The 14,231-nt window shown below is 41.1% G+C and overlaps 1 protein-coding gene across 2 annotated transcripts in view; it reads right to left on the minus strand.

Annotated features, from left to right (window-relative positions):
* plxna4 (plexin A4) overlaps positions 1-14,231 on the minus strand; it is a 1,034,568-nt gene that overhangs the window by 947,501 nt on the left and 72,836 nt on the right. The gene's annotated exons all lie outside the window — the stretch shown is intronic.

A 14,231-nucleotide genomic window follows, 5' to 3' on the forward strand; every position in this document is an offset into this window, starting at 1 on the left:
GAAAGAGTGTACTCTTGATTAAGCACACTAAGTAAAGATAGTGAAAATTAACAGGGATACCATTGATTTTTTTTCTTTTGCCCATAGTGTCTTTCATGTAATGTTACACACATGGTCACGTACAGTAAAACACCACCATATATTACTCTCTTATGTGACAGTACTATTAAACACATTGCTAAACCTCGTACAACGACAAATGAATATTTTCTTTTCTCTTGAAACAATAATACAAAGTTCCTGAGCTGACAACACATTTCCCTCCAGTACTGGAATGCTTCTTTTCAAGTGCTATTTGTGGGTACGCTTGATTTGTGGTTCAGGTTCCCTCTGTTCCCATGCCTTCATGACACTTCATTTTTAATTGTAGTTTTTCACCCAATACAGTCTAAAATCAACTTAGAAATCTGGAAGGAGGCCTAAGCCAACCCAAAGTCATTATGAGAACAACATGTCAGCAAAAATACAGCACTTGTGGCTTCCTATTTAAAAAAAAAATGAGTCTGGGAAAATGAAAAAGGGAACTGTTAAACAATACCATGATATTAGTGCCAGGGGAGTCATGGGAGAGAAAATGTTGGGATCTGTCTCCCACATTCTGAAAGTGTTGCACTGCCTTATGTTGGTTTTTTTCCTTTAAAATAAGTGGATATATTTCATACCTAAACAAAATCTAACATAGCATTGAAAGTTGCTTGGAGTAAGAGTGGCACCTGAGTGACACAATACACAAGCTTGAGAAAATGAGCAAAACCAGAAGGCAAGATATACTGTACAGTCAATCTGCATGTCAGTATATTTAAGTAGAGCTCATCATGAATGGCAATGTAAAGCTACCAGACTGAGAAAGATTTTGAAGCACCCTGAGAGGAAGACATTAACCTCCCAGAACACTTAGGTCCAAGTAACCTGCCTCACAGTAAGGGTGTCTCGTCTACCATAGTAGTGACGCCTGGAGCCTGGAGCCTGGAGGGATGCCAGTACAGTTGCCACTGGCCAAGAGAAGGCAGCCAAAAGATCTTAACTGGAGTAGGTGAAGCGGACACACTGTTAAAGCCGGTAAGAGAGAAAGACAAAGTGAGTTGTGGATTTGGGAGATGGTAAAGTGGGGAAGCCATCTCACTTACAAACCTGTAGAACTATAAAACTGACACTGATGGGTAATCAGCCTGTTTAATGCATCAGCAAACTTGCTTTACCAGATGTGCTACTCTGTGTTCTCCCTGACATCATCTATCTGTTTTTGTTACTCTGTAGTTAAATATTCCTTTTGTTTTATGAATTTTATTGGATATTATCCCAGGTATGGAGACATGCTCCTATTAGGAATGCTCTTTAGAGTGCACCCTATTAATACTGGACAGCCACAGGCAAATAAGGTTTGATTGACTCTTCTTCTTTGAAGAAAATTCATTCTTCTTAATTAGATGTTCCTGTACAAAGCACACATCCTCATTTATATTCATCATTATTTGTATAGGTCATTCTAGATTTAATCCCTTGGCAAAGAACTTTAGCCACTTATGATTGACTGCTATTTTTCACTAATTTCTAATAGAATGCTTTGTGTTTCTTTTTCAGAGCCTGGCATAACTGATTTTCACCAACTCCTTTCCTTAGAGCAATCAGAGTGTTTAAGGGTACAGAACCCATTACAATGCTCTTAAACAGATTAATTGAAAAAGTGGCAAAGAAGAGGTGGTAAGTTTAAAAAGTAGGAAACAGAAGATTTACAGTGTATGCTTTCCTAAACTGTTCTAGATGATACAAAGAGTGCAGCTTCAGCCATAAGTAAATAAATAGTTCAAACAGTAAATATAAAATGGATTTTCAATGCATGTTATGCCTAAGAGAAGTTTAGAGTGCCGTTAAGCACTTAAGTTAGGTTAATTAATCTTTATTTCTTAGAGCATCTTTTATCTTGGGCATTATCACAAAGCAATTAAAAAAGTAATTAATGAAAGTAGAATAGGGTGGTGCAGTGGTTAGCACTGCTGCCTCACAGCTTCAGGAAATTCTCATTATTTGTGAAGAACTGTCTCCATGTTTTCTTCTTAAAGATGTGCATGCTAGCTTGATTGGTTAGACTAAATTGACCTTCTATAGGTGTGATCTCAGGTATTTCAGGTTGGTTCTTGCTTTACTGTTAAGTTAGACTATAATCTCCATGATCCAGAGTTCAGTTTCAATGATGAACGTTTCCTTGAAAGGTGAGAAACAGTACTGAGAAAAACATTTAACAACATTGTCCCTAAAACGATTTTTGTATCCAATTTAGCAATTACATTTTGTGGGTTTTTTTTTTTTTTAAAGAAAGCAGAGAACATTGTTCCCTATTGGTTATTCCACAGCCAAAATTATTGTCTCCTTCCTTGACGCCCTTCCCTTGCCTCCTCTATCTTCCACTTCTCCTTCCATATGGCTCCATATACTGTAATCTGTTTCATGTACAATACTTGTTCTGCCTAGCATGTCTCATTTGGTGTCAGAGGTAACTCAATCTGCTTGCAATTTCCTTAACTCTGTAAACCAATCCAAGGCAGGATCATTCCTGTGGCTCAACTGCAGCCACACACTCAGGCCGAAGGATTTTTAGAGGCACACAAGCACCTCCAAAGTGCTTGTAGGTAAGTGCTCTCTAGGCGCACCCCCTGTTCCCCACTCTGTATAATAATTAACCTACCAATGCTTTTGTACATGGAGAGAAAAGTTGCACATGAGATGAAAATACAAGAGCTAATACCACAAATTTTGTTTTTGAAGAAACGCTATTTGTTTTATGAATTGTTTTGCGAATTCAATTTGCGCTTATCTTAGTGAGAAATTTCAGAACAATGGAGAAGTACAAATTGCCCCTTTCATCACATAAGCAGGACAAGTTTACCCATTTTTTTCCTCTATCTGAAGAACATTTATTAATGTACATCTCCTGGTGAGAAGACAAATCAGAACAATTGTGAAGCATAAAGAAAAAAAAAGATAATGGAAAAATATTCCAAACACTCCAAAAATAATCAAACATGACATCTTGTGAATGAGCTATATCATACTATAGCATAATACCATTTTTGTAGACACATTTCTTTTAAAATTACCATCTGTGTTTCAGGCCTTGGGAAGACTATTTAAAGAATGCTAAAGTCATTCAGGTTAATCATCCTGTAATAGCAAATAGTTTAAAAGACTTTAATTAAGGGCGGCACGGTGGCGCAGTGGGTAGCGCTGCTGCCTCGCAGTTGGGAGACCTGGGGACCCGGGTTCGCTTCACGGGTCCTCCCTGCGTGGAGTTTGCATGTTCTCCCCGTGTCTGCGTGGGTTTCCTCCGGGCGCTCCGGTTTCCTCCCACAGTCCAAAGACATGCAGGTTAGATTGATTGGTGATTCTAAATTGGCCCTAGTGTGTGCTTGGTGTGTGGGTGTGTTTGTGTGTGTCCTGCGGTGGGTTGGCACCCTGCCCGGGATTGGTTCCTGCCTTGTTGGCTGGGATTGGCTCCAGCGGACCCCCGTGACCCTGTGTTCGGATTCAGCGGGTTGGAAAATGGATGGATGGATGGATGGACTTTAATTAATAATGACCTGTTTTAAGGCACCATCAGGTGATCAGATGGCACCAGGATGGTGCAGATCGGAAATATTTCCCATCACTAAGGAGCATATTCACTCTCTTAAATTTAGAACTTCTTCAAATTATAGTAACAAATTACACCCTGCTATCCCACCTCTGTAAGAGACAGAACATGGAGTCTAGCCTGTCAAAGGCAGCAAAAAGATTGCACATGAAGGTTGAGGAAAAATAAAGGGTTTCAAATGTTTCAAAGTGAAACTGGTGGGAAGGCAGTGAAACACTTTCAGGTTTATCAGAATAAAAATATGTGAGACCATGTGGCCCACACAATATAGTCAGTGACCAGCTGGGAAGTTGGAATTCACCCTTTAAAGTTAGGCAATTTTTCAACACTACTGTACACTAGAATGGTGGCCTTGAGACACTATTGACAAAATCAAAGAAGTAAAAAGGGTGCTCTGGACATTACCAACAAATAAATCCTGAGTTTAGTTTAATGGCTTCTTACTGCAAAGTGCGAGAATGAATCTGAAATCTGGATGTGAGTGGGATAGGGCGGGGAACAGTGGTCAAAAAAGAGGGACCTCTCAACATAAAGAGACGAGGGAGCTGCGAACAAGAATGCTTTAATGATTTCTGATGTCAGAAGATTGAAGAAGCCTCCATCACCTAATTGTCTGGCTTAAATCCTAGTGAAAGACTGGGAGAGAAAAGCTGTAGTGGTTGTATACTTTTCTGTTTCTTCTCTATTTTTGTGGTCTTCCATTGCTCATACCTACCTGCTTTTATCAGCTTTCCTAAGCCACCTTGACTTGGTGTTAGCTAGGTTCTTTGGTACTACATTCCAGGTCATAGCAACCTTTGGCTTTGTATGTATTATAAAAAAGTCAGAAAAAGTGCGTTGGATCATCCAATCACAATTGCTGCTTACAAAAGTTGATCCCAACGATTGTCTTAATGCAAAAATGTATTACTGCCATGTTGGTTGAATGTTCATGTTCATGTACATGTGAGCAAGCTGGGACTTATGAAAGAAACTGATGATTTAAACCTTAAAGTATAATGATCAAAATGGTAGTAGATTTTGAATAATCTCCCTATATTTACATAATAATAATACTTTGAATTTATATAGCGCTTTTCTCACTACTCAAAGCGCTTAGCAATTGCAGGTTAAGGGCCTTGCTCAAGGACCCAACAGAGCAGACTCCCTTTTGACATTTTATGGGATTCAAACCGGCAACCTTCCGATTGCCAGTGCAGATCCCTAGCCTCAGAGCCACCACTCTGCCTTAGACATTCCCAAGTTCTCTAGCTTTCTTTCACATGTCAAAGACTTGAGGTTGGGTTCATTTGTCCCTTTAAATTGTGTGTTATGAGTTGATGTGTAAGTGATCGTGCCTGGCATCCAGTGTCAGGAATAACACCACTTCCCTGTCGCCTTGATTAGTATGTTAGAAAATGTCTCACAACTTAGGCTGACTTTGCATTTTAAATTGGCCTGAGTTGAGGCAATGTGGATTTCTGAGTGAGTGTGCTTTGTGATGGACTGAGAGACATGCCCCTGCTGATGTCATGATATTCTCTAGCCACCATGAAGGTAAAAACTGGATTGAATGTGTTCAGTAAAAGGGTGGGCGGTTTGTAAAATAAATGAATCTGAAAGCACAGTACAGTTGTTTTTGTAAGTATAAATAGCAGTCTATTATTCATGAATGTGAACAAGAAGAAAAATGCAGTAACAGCCGCTAATTCCTTATGCTAATTTCTCTTCCGAAATGTTGTATACTACTGGTTAAATGAAAACAATGTAAAACCTGAAGCAGAAGATAGTCAAGAGCAAAATAAGGGTTAACAGGCCTTCCACACTTCCTACAAAGGCATATTTCATCATTACATTTTAGCAGTTAATCCCTTGGTCCACTGGTTCCTGTTCTTCACAAAATTTAAATAATATGCATTATCCTGACGATCCTCAACAGTTGCTGCACACCAGCACTCGAGCCTAGTCAACCTTTGAAAGGAGCACTTACTCTGGATATTCATCCATTTTTCTTTAGCAACAAAAAGTGATGAAGAGCAGAGGAAGCATGATTACAGAATAATATGTTCTTTAGAATACTTTGTGACTTGATGGTAAGTCACCAACATAGTATTTCCAAATTCACCATAAAAGTTCTAAACTATCATAGTTGATAAAATGAAATGATGCAACATCAGGCAGAAACATGTTCAAACCAGCAAAAAACTTTGTGTTTTTAGTATGGAGCTTGCATTAGGACTCGGAGGGTTCTAAAGTTGATTTGATGTTACGATTTCTGTAATCATTGATTGGTGCTCAGATAATCCTAATGTTACTGTGTGGCAACATCAAGGCCGGCCTCCAGCACATCCTATCAGAATATAGGGTAACATTGACCCAGGAACGTTTTATGTGGTGCCATGACAAAGCTGCCCAAAGTCCTGGAGAGATAGAGGGTAGCTGCAAACCGCACTCTAGAGGCAGCATAACCCACCCTCACAATATTCATCAAGCCAGGCACTGTGTCACAAGCACTTGCACAGACACCATACTCAGACCGGCAGATGCTGGTGGACCTCAGAAGGCAGCTGGTCTTCCCAAGAAAGATCATAACAAGTACTCTACAGCCAGATATTATTATGTGGTTTGCAGTGGAAAAAAGAGTCTTCATGATAGAACTTACCATCCCTTGGAAAGAGGGCATGACAGCAGTCCATGAAAGAAAACATCTCAAGTACACAGAGTTGGCAGTGGAGTAGTTCAACTGCTCCACAGTACTGAAATGATGGGGTCACACCTACAGAAAGGAGCTGGGAGAGGAGGCAGAAAAAGTCAGCAACTGACTGTGCCTTTGGAGGAATGACAACGTTTGGGGATGAACACTCCTGTAAAGGAAGCTGCAGGGGATGGAGACATCTGCGAATGGCGGCCTCCAGCTGATGCCCCTGGGTCAGCGGCAGAGTTGTGATAGTCAGAAATGCCAAAGCAGTAACCAACATCTAACATGTACCATGGTCTGGCTTCTACTATACAACAAAACATCAAATCTAATGCACTAACATTTTTTTCCAGCCTTTAGGAAATCCTTTAAATAAAGAAAACACAGTCTAAACTAAACTAAAGAAATATGCTTTCACATTTGAAGAACCACCACCTTTACTTCTTAATACAGGATACCAGTAGACTTTACCCACTGTTAAAGTTCCCATTAGTGCGATGGGGTCGCAGTTTATTTGGGGTTCAGGTGGTCACCCCTAGGAATAGTCGGCATTCCCAGCTGACAATATTTTAATTTCACAGAGTGTTTGGTGTGTACTTTATGCCAGAAGTGGAGAGGCTAAAGTTCACAGGAAGTTCAGAAGGTCCTCCCAAGCTCCCAGAACATGCACAAAGTGCTGTCTTCTGGTAAGCTCCCCTGGTACTACACACTAAAAAAAAAATAAAAACATGAAAACAATTTGGTTAAAAGAAGAATTAAATCAAAAGGCATCTTCCAGTCTACTCTGCCAGTGCCTTATTTAAACTCACCGCAGTGGTCTACTCGTGAATAGTTTTCCATGAAGGAATATTTTTCTCAGGGAAAAAAGTCCCTGTCATAAGTTTAAAACCTATGACACTTTCCTGGCACAGCTTCACTGCAGACTTCCTTAAAAACAAAAGAAACCACTTCTTGTCTACCTTATGTTGGTCAAAACTTATTTTTTATTTGTGCTACTCATGTTCTAAGGGTGCTTACAAGCTATTTCTGGGGGTATATACAGTATAGACGATTATTTAATGTTCAATAGTCTATTAACCACACACTTACTGTACATACAATATATACACTGTATATGTATACACATATATACTTGCTAGAAGGTAGAATCAGAGTCACCACCACGCACTGAGAATGTCTCAATGATGTATTCATCCGTCATTTTCACTAAAGATGTATGTTTGATAGGACCTGCATCATTGGTCTTTGAAAGGCCACAATCCCCATCAAACATGCTGCTGCACATGTCTGAAATTCGGATATGAAAGTGGAACAATGTTGGTAATAACAGTTGTAGAAAGTCAGGCATACCCATCTGGAAGGGTATGGTAGTCTCAAAGAAACAGCATTACAACAGAACAAATATATAATGTCAAAGTATAGTAGAAACTTTCACTATCTGCAAAGATGAGAAACGACCATTAATTGCTAGACAATACCTCAGACCTTGGACTGACAGCTTACAGGGGTGAGACTCTATTCAGCATGACAGCCATAAGTGAATGCTTATAACCATTGTCTGTGTGTGGGCCAGTATCAGATCATCTTCAGCAGTGTGTCAAATTTCCCATTTGGGCCTCTTGATTAGTGACTTTGCATTTGAAAAAAGTGCAACCAAAAGTGCAATCCAGACATACCACCATATTAGCAAGTGACCTGTTGTTGGGTATTGAGGTCTCTGACAGTCAGTCAGTATAAGCTGTCTGGTTCTGCACCCGTTGTCACACATGTTCATCAGTGGTCTACCCGGCCAGCTCAGCCATGGTAAGCAGTTTCACTACTGAGCAACAAGGGGCACTGTCACTAACTGTGACACTGTCTCCTCTCCTTTTTCACATCCCAATGAACATGCCCAATGTTGAGCAACTAAGCCCAACAGTAAAGTCAGAAGAAAGTCCCACCCTTTCACATCCCTGGAACATAAAAACCAAAACCCCAGGAAGGGGTGTCATCTTGAGAGGACCTCGGACCTTATGATCGTGTTCATTTTTGGAACTGTTTTATGGTACCATTTTGTTTTAGTTAAAATGTAAACAGGATTTCCTTATGGTGCACCCAAATTTTTTGTTTCTTGCTTTTTTATTTATTACTCTGTTTTTATTTTCTCTGCTTAATGGGCACGGACGTATTGAACTGCCATTGTTACGATGCCATTATTCTAAAATACTGTAATTAATGTATTTGACACACCAATATATAAAGTAGCACATCAGAATTTTTTTTTGCCATTCTGATTTTCTGGTTCTTGACATGTTCTTTGATTTTGTTCAATGTGGTTACTTATTAACAATTTGGCATAACTCCAGCAGACCCCCATGACCCTGTGTTAGGATATAGCGGGTTGGAAGATGACTGACTGAAAGATAGGACTGCTTTTCTGGTTTCCATTCTCTGCTCTTTTAACATTTCCTCTTCCAGTCATCCTTCAGTTGTCTTTCCTGTAAGACTTAATACATACTGCATCAGTGTTTGTTTATTGAGAGTGATGGAGCTTAAAGTTGCTAAGCAGAATCAAGGCAAGTTAAGAGATAGGATCTTGGCTTTTGAAATGAGAATCATTTATTGGAACAACTGGACAAAAAAATTAAGTCAGTAGTTGTCCAGAATGGCAGTTTTTCCCCTATTGAAAGAAGCTGTACAGATATTATTAAGAGAGTCACTTAGCCTTTCATTTTTTCATAGTCTTCTGTAGCCAAAAAAAACTTTCCATGTTCTGCTGCACGCTGCATTTTGGTACTTAAATTTTGCCTCTTTATTTCAAGACTTGTTACTCTCTAGGGCCTAGATATTTTAGGCATGTACTCATACGGTTGAGTGAGCAAAGCAAGCCCATAAGGGATCTACTTCGTAACCTGTTACATTTGATGGATATCCCAAAGACCACCAGCAACAGCATGACTCCATGAAACAACACATTGACATTTGTATCATTTTTGATGGGGTTTTACCTAATGCTGGCAATTCCAATTCTATATAGCCACTTGCTCAATATATAAATTGCTTCTTTGTGCTAGAATATTTTTGTATTGATTTGTAACCCATTATGAATACTTGTTTTGTGCAATTGGAAGCACTGCTTCTGTAATAAATTACAGTTTGTCACTTTACGTATATGTATATATATATATTGTGGCAGGTGGCCGGGTGTGGTCATCAGCCGCCTGCCTATTTAAGGGGCCGCCTCCCTGCAATCAAGGCTGGAGTCGGGTGAGGAGAAGGACGAGGTCGGAGAGGAGGCGGCAAGGAGAGGCCTGATGTGTGTGTGGAAAAAGAGAGAGAGAGAGAGAGACGGCTAAGGAAGAAGCCTGGACTTTGGGAGACTGTGGGGGTTTGTTGGTGTGGTGGTGCACGTAAGACTTTTGTATATAATAGACTCTAAATAAACGTGTGGTGATGGCTGAATACGTGTCCTCCTCTGTGTGTCCGGGCCGTACCATTTCACAGTGACGTAGTCAGCAGGATGCTCCACCTGGGTCAAGGTGGGGACATGTGTTGGTAAAAATGTCTGTGGAAGGCCCGGCATAGCAGGGGAGCTCACCCACGTGCCGCAGGGGCGGCATACACCCAACCCTGCAGGGACAGTTTATTGCCCGGACCGTTAGCGGTCCGCCCATGGACTATGTATTGCAGGCGCGGCTCAAGGACACGGCGGCAGCAAGAGGAGCTGCCGAGAAGGAAGGGCTGCAGCTACGACAGACGCAGCAGCCGCGGAGCTGACCGGAATCTCGTCTCCATGTGTGGAGGGAGGACGAGATGGCCGCCGACCGGAAGTCCCTCCTTACAACAGGCACGGGGTTGGATAATGTGTCCTGTGTGCCCGCCAGCAATTGGATGGAGGCGGGACCAGGGAATGTCCATCCCGTGCCAGCCAGAAACCTGAATGGGCAGGAGGAAAGGGCCCATAGGAAGCAGTCGGCGAGTGGCGCTGATCAACAGGTAAGTACACCGTCGACTGACTTTCTCTCCTTGGAAGCGATCCTGCAGCAGCTGGAGAATTGCCTTCTGCTGGTCGGATTACCGCCACCCGAGCGATGTGCCCTCCGGGCAGAGACGCGAGGATCAGAAGGGATGGCGGGCGCGCCAGCACAAGCGCCGCTGGCGAGAGAGGAACGGCGCGGCGCTGGAACTTCTGACTGGGAGAGCACAGCAGGGACGGTGAGTAGGACCGCCCCCGTAAAGCTACGGACGCTGGCGGGGCAGGGTCTGTCCTTTTCCTATAGGCAGACCTGAACCGCCGCGGCGTCCCAAAGTAAGAGGAGGAGTTGGAGAAAGAAAGCTAGCTTCTCCGATATGGGAGGACGTGTTGCTGGGTGCACACGTCCCACAAAGGGCCGCCCTCTGCCAAGGCAGAGGGAGAAACTGCAGGCTGAGAGACGGAAACTAAGTGTGCTCCAGTTGGCAGTCCCGTGGCGGGGACCACGGAGATCTCGGATGGGGAGGCCGAGAATGAGAGCATCGGCCGCCCCGTGTTTTTCCTTTTTTTCTTTAGGACCAGGCCCTGGGCTGAGGTGTATCGACCTGCCGCCGAGGAAAATCTGTCCTCGCAGGACGGGCCGCTGGCCCCGTGGGGTCTCAGCGTGCGGGGGAGTATTGTGGCAGGTGGCCGGGTGTGGTCATCAGCTGCCTGCCTATTTAAGGGGCCGCCTCCCTGCAATCAAGGCTGGAGTTGGGTGAGGAGAAGGACGAGGTCGGAGAGGAGGCGGCAAGGAGAGGCCTGACGTGTGTGTGGAAAGAGAGAGAGACGGCTAAGGAAGAAGCCTGGACTTTGGGAGACTGTGGGGGTTTGTTGGTGTGGTGGTGCACGTAAGACTTTTGTATATAATCGACTGTAAATAAACATGTGGTGATGGCTGAATACGTGTCCTCCTGTGTGTGTCCGGGCTATACCATTTCACAATATATATATATATATATATATATATATATATATATATATATATATATATATATATAAAGTGACCTTCACTGTAAACATGACAATTAAAGATTTACTTAGACAAAAACTATACATACAGTATATACATATATATGGTTGGGTGAGTATCACACAGTCTGACAAGTCAACTAAAGAAGAGCATACTAACTACATGTGTATGTACACTATTGCTGTAACATGATAATTATTTAATGATTTTAGTGGGACAGCATACTACTTTTTGTTTCTTCTGCTTTTTTGACTAGTGTTTAGAAATGAATTTTATTAGCAAAAAGAAGGCCTCTGCAAAGCAGTAGCATCCTGGTCTGATATCTTATTATTTAAGTCACTTCTACAATAGCAAATCCAATAAAGGTGCTCAGGCATTACTAATTGGGATTAAGCGGCATTGCAGGAATAGCAAAAACTGTCTCTAAAAGTTTACCTTGTGCATTACACACGTTGACTGTAATTAAGGGTTTTTGCATCTGGAGCACCTTTGCCAGGAATACAAATGAAGGCCAGAAAGAGTGCTGTAGCAAGATGAAGCATAGAAAAGTGCCAGTGGCTCACCTCATATGTAAGCAGTTCTGGTGCTAGAGCCTTGTTGGTCTGGGGTTTGCCACAGTGCCGACCAGAAAATGAGGCTCTCTATAAACCCAACAGCTCTGAGCTTCTTGTAGTTACATTATGGTCATGTTTAAATGGAGTCTACATGTTTCTCCCGGGGATGTGGCATCTGCTAATGTTTATTTCTTGACCTAGAGTGATACTGCAAAGAAGAAAGTTTGAAAACCACGGAGGAAAAAAACACCAATAAAGCTTGGCATTTACCTCACTTACCCTTCAGAAAAAATGGAACTAAAAATTTGTGTTGGCTAACATTTGGGCAAATAACTCAAACTCAACCCTGGGATAGTAAAGTGGGGGGAGAGGTCACAAATTGTTTTTGGGTATTGATGATCTTTACTTTTGTCCAAGACATAACCTGTGCCTCTCTGGGGTAGAAACAACTTTAATATCTACTACTTCTATGAACATAAAAATAGATTTGAAGAGCACACATAATGCCAAATTGAAATTTGAACCTCTTTAAGGCATTGCTTTCAATTTCAATGATTTGATCCATATATTTATTGATTTCTGTGTGAAGAAGTGTTTCTCGGCATTTGTAAAAAAAAATCATTTTCATCCAATCAGCATCCGTGTCTCTTCTAAATGAACAATGGATTTTGAAGTAATAATTAGTTTAGGCTCACTTTCTTCAGACATGTCAGGTAGGACACATATAGAATAAAAGGGTTCAGGAAACAGCAGAGATGTTAAAAGTCTTTCTTTTGTGGATTAGTACAAATGCTGTTAGCCTAGCGGTTACAATGAAAACTTTCCTTTATATTTGAACATGTCAAGATGGCTAAACCAAGCTCTTTAATTTCAAAACAATGCACTATTCACTATAAGTAGCTATTTCCCTATGAGTAAATATATTTTTTTGTTTTTCTTTCACTTGCTTGAGATGCTAAGTCTCTTTTGATTGGTTCAAGTTTAAATACTGGGTCTAGACAGCCGTCTTTTTTTGTGTGTGCGTGTGTTAAATGGCAGAGAAATAAGACCATGTCTGTGCCCCTTAAGGGTGGTGCCCATGAGTTTAAGCGTGGGAAAAGGCCAACACTCTGAAGAAAGTCCAGACACAAAATGACAAAGTGATGTTGTTACTGTGACAAGAGTAAAAAAAATCAAATTAACCAAAAATAAAAATTATTCACACATGAAACAAAATCAATTCGTAACATGTTCCAGAGAATTTTTTTCATGTTTTAAAATTATTCGGCACATCACCTGTTATTCTAACCTAAAATGATCCCTTCAATTTTTTCTCTTAGTTTGTACACTGCTGTTCATGAATACGTTCAGTAGAGTTTCAGTGCTATTAGTTACTGGATACAAGTTGCCCATTGGCAGCACAAATCCTTGTGTTTACATTCTGAACATGCTTCCATTTCTTTCGGATTCAGAACGCCACACAAAGCAGGGAATATCAATGTTGATTACCCTTATGCCTTGGGTTACCCACTGCACCACTTGAATACTGGGGGCACCAGCTTTTGAATAACATTATGGTACATGTAAACTCCTGGAAGCAACTCCATATTAGCTAATCCATTTGACATTCTCATTTGTCACCATTAAAGGAACAACCTATTTCCCTAATTTTAGCAACAACGAAAAAAGATAGTTAACCAATGTATCATTTCCATTATTTCTCCCAGTGTTTCCTCTGAAGTAAGCAAACACTTGCTCAAATTGTCATTCGTGGCACACACAGAGTCATTTTTTTGATGGTTATTTCATTTAAACTTAACTTTTTGCATTCTTTTGGATTAAGCATACATTAGATTTACCTGTAAAGTGAACAGCACCTCTTTTGGCAAGTACATGTCACCAACATTTGAAAACACACATTACTCAGAAAGGTTATGATGCAGATCTTTCCTACACACTGGATTCCCCAGTGGACAAAAGGCCATAAAGTGCACTGAATGCATTGCCCGCTACACATAAATCAGATGTCCTTTACGAGGCCATGTACACATTCACGCTCAGTACACACTACTGGTCATCTGCATCTGAAAAGCTGTCTTTATCTGCATTTCTATCTGAAAAGGTATAATAGCAGAGCAGAAAACTGGAGCTTTGGAATTAACTGGCTGTTTTGTTTTTTTTTAATTTTCTGTTAAAATGGCACACAATTAGCAACTGCCTATTGTTATTGTTTTATATCTTGGATACACAACAGCCTTTGCATTATCATAAAAAAGTGACAAGCAGAAACAAGCAGATATATTACAGTCATCATGTGTGAACAGATGATCACACTACATTAGCTAGCAGTACCTACAAAATGCAGCAGACAAGCTGCCCAGTCTCTTATATTTTTGTTGCGTGCAGCAGGTGCATTCGGGATTTCACAA

This window comes from Erpetoichthys calabaricus, chromosome 1, assembly GCF_900747795.2.
Source record: "Erpetoichthys calabaricus chromosome 1, fErpCal1.3, whole genome shotgun sequence".
NCBI lineage: Eukaryota > Metazoa > Chordata > Cladistia > Polypteriformes > Polypteridae > Erpetoichthys > Erpetoichthys calabaricus.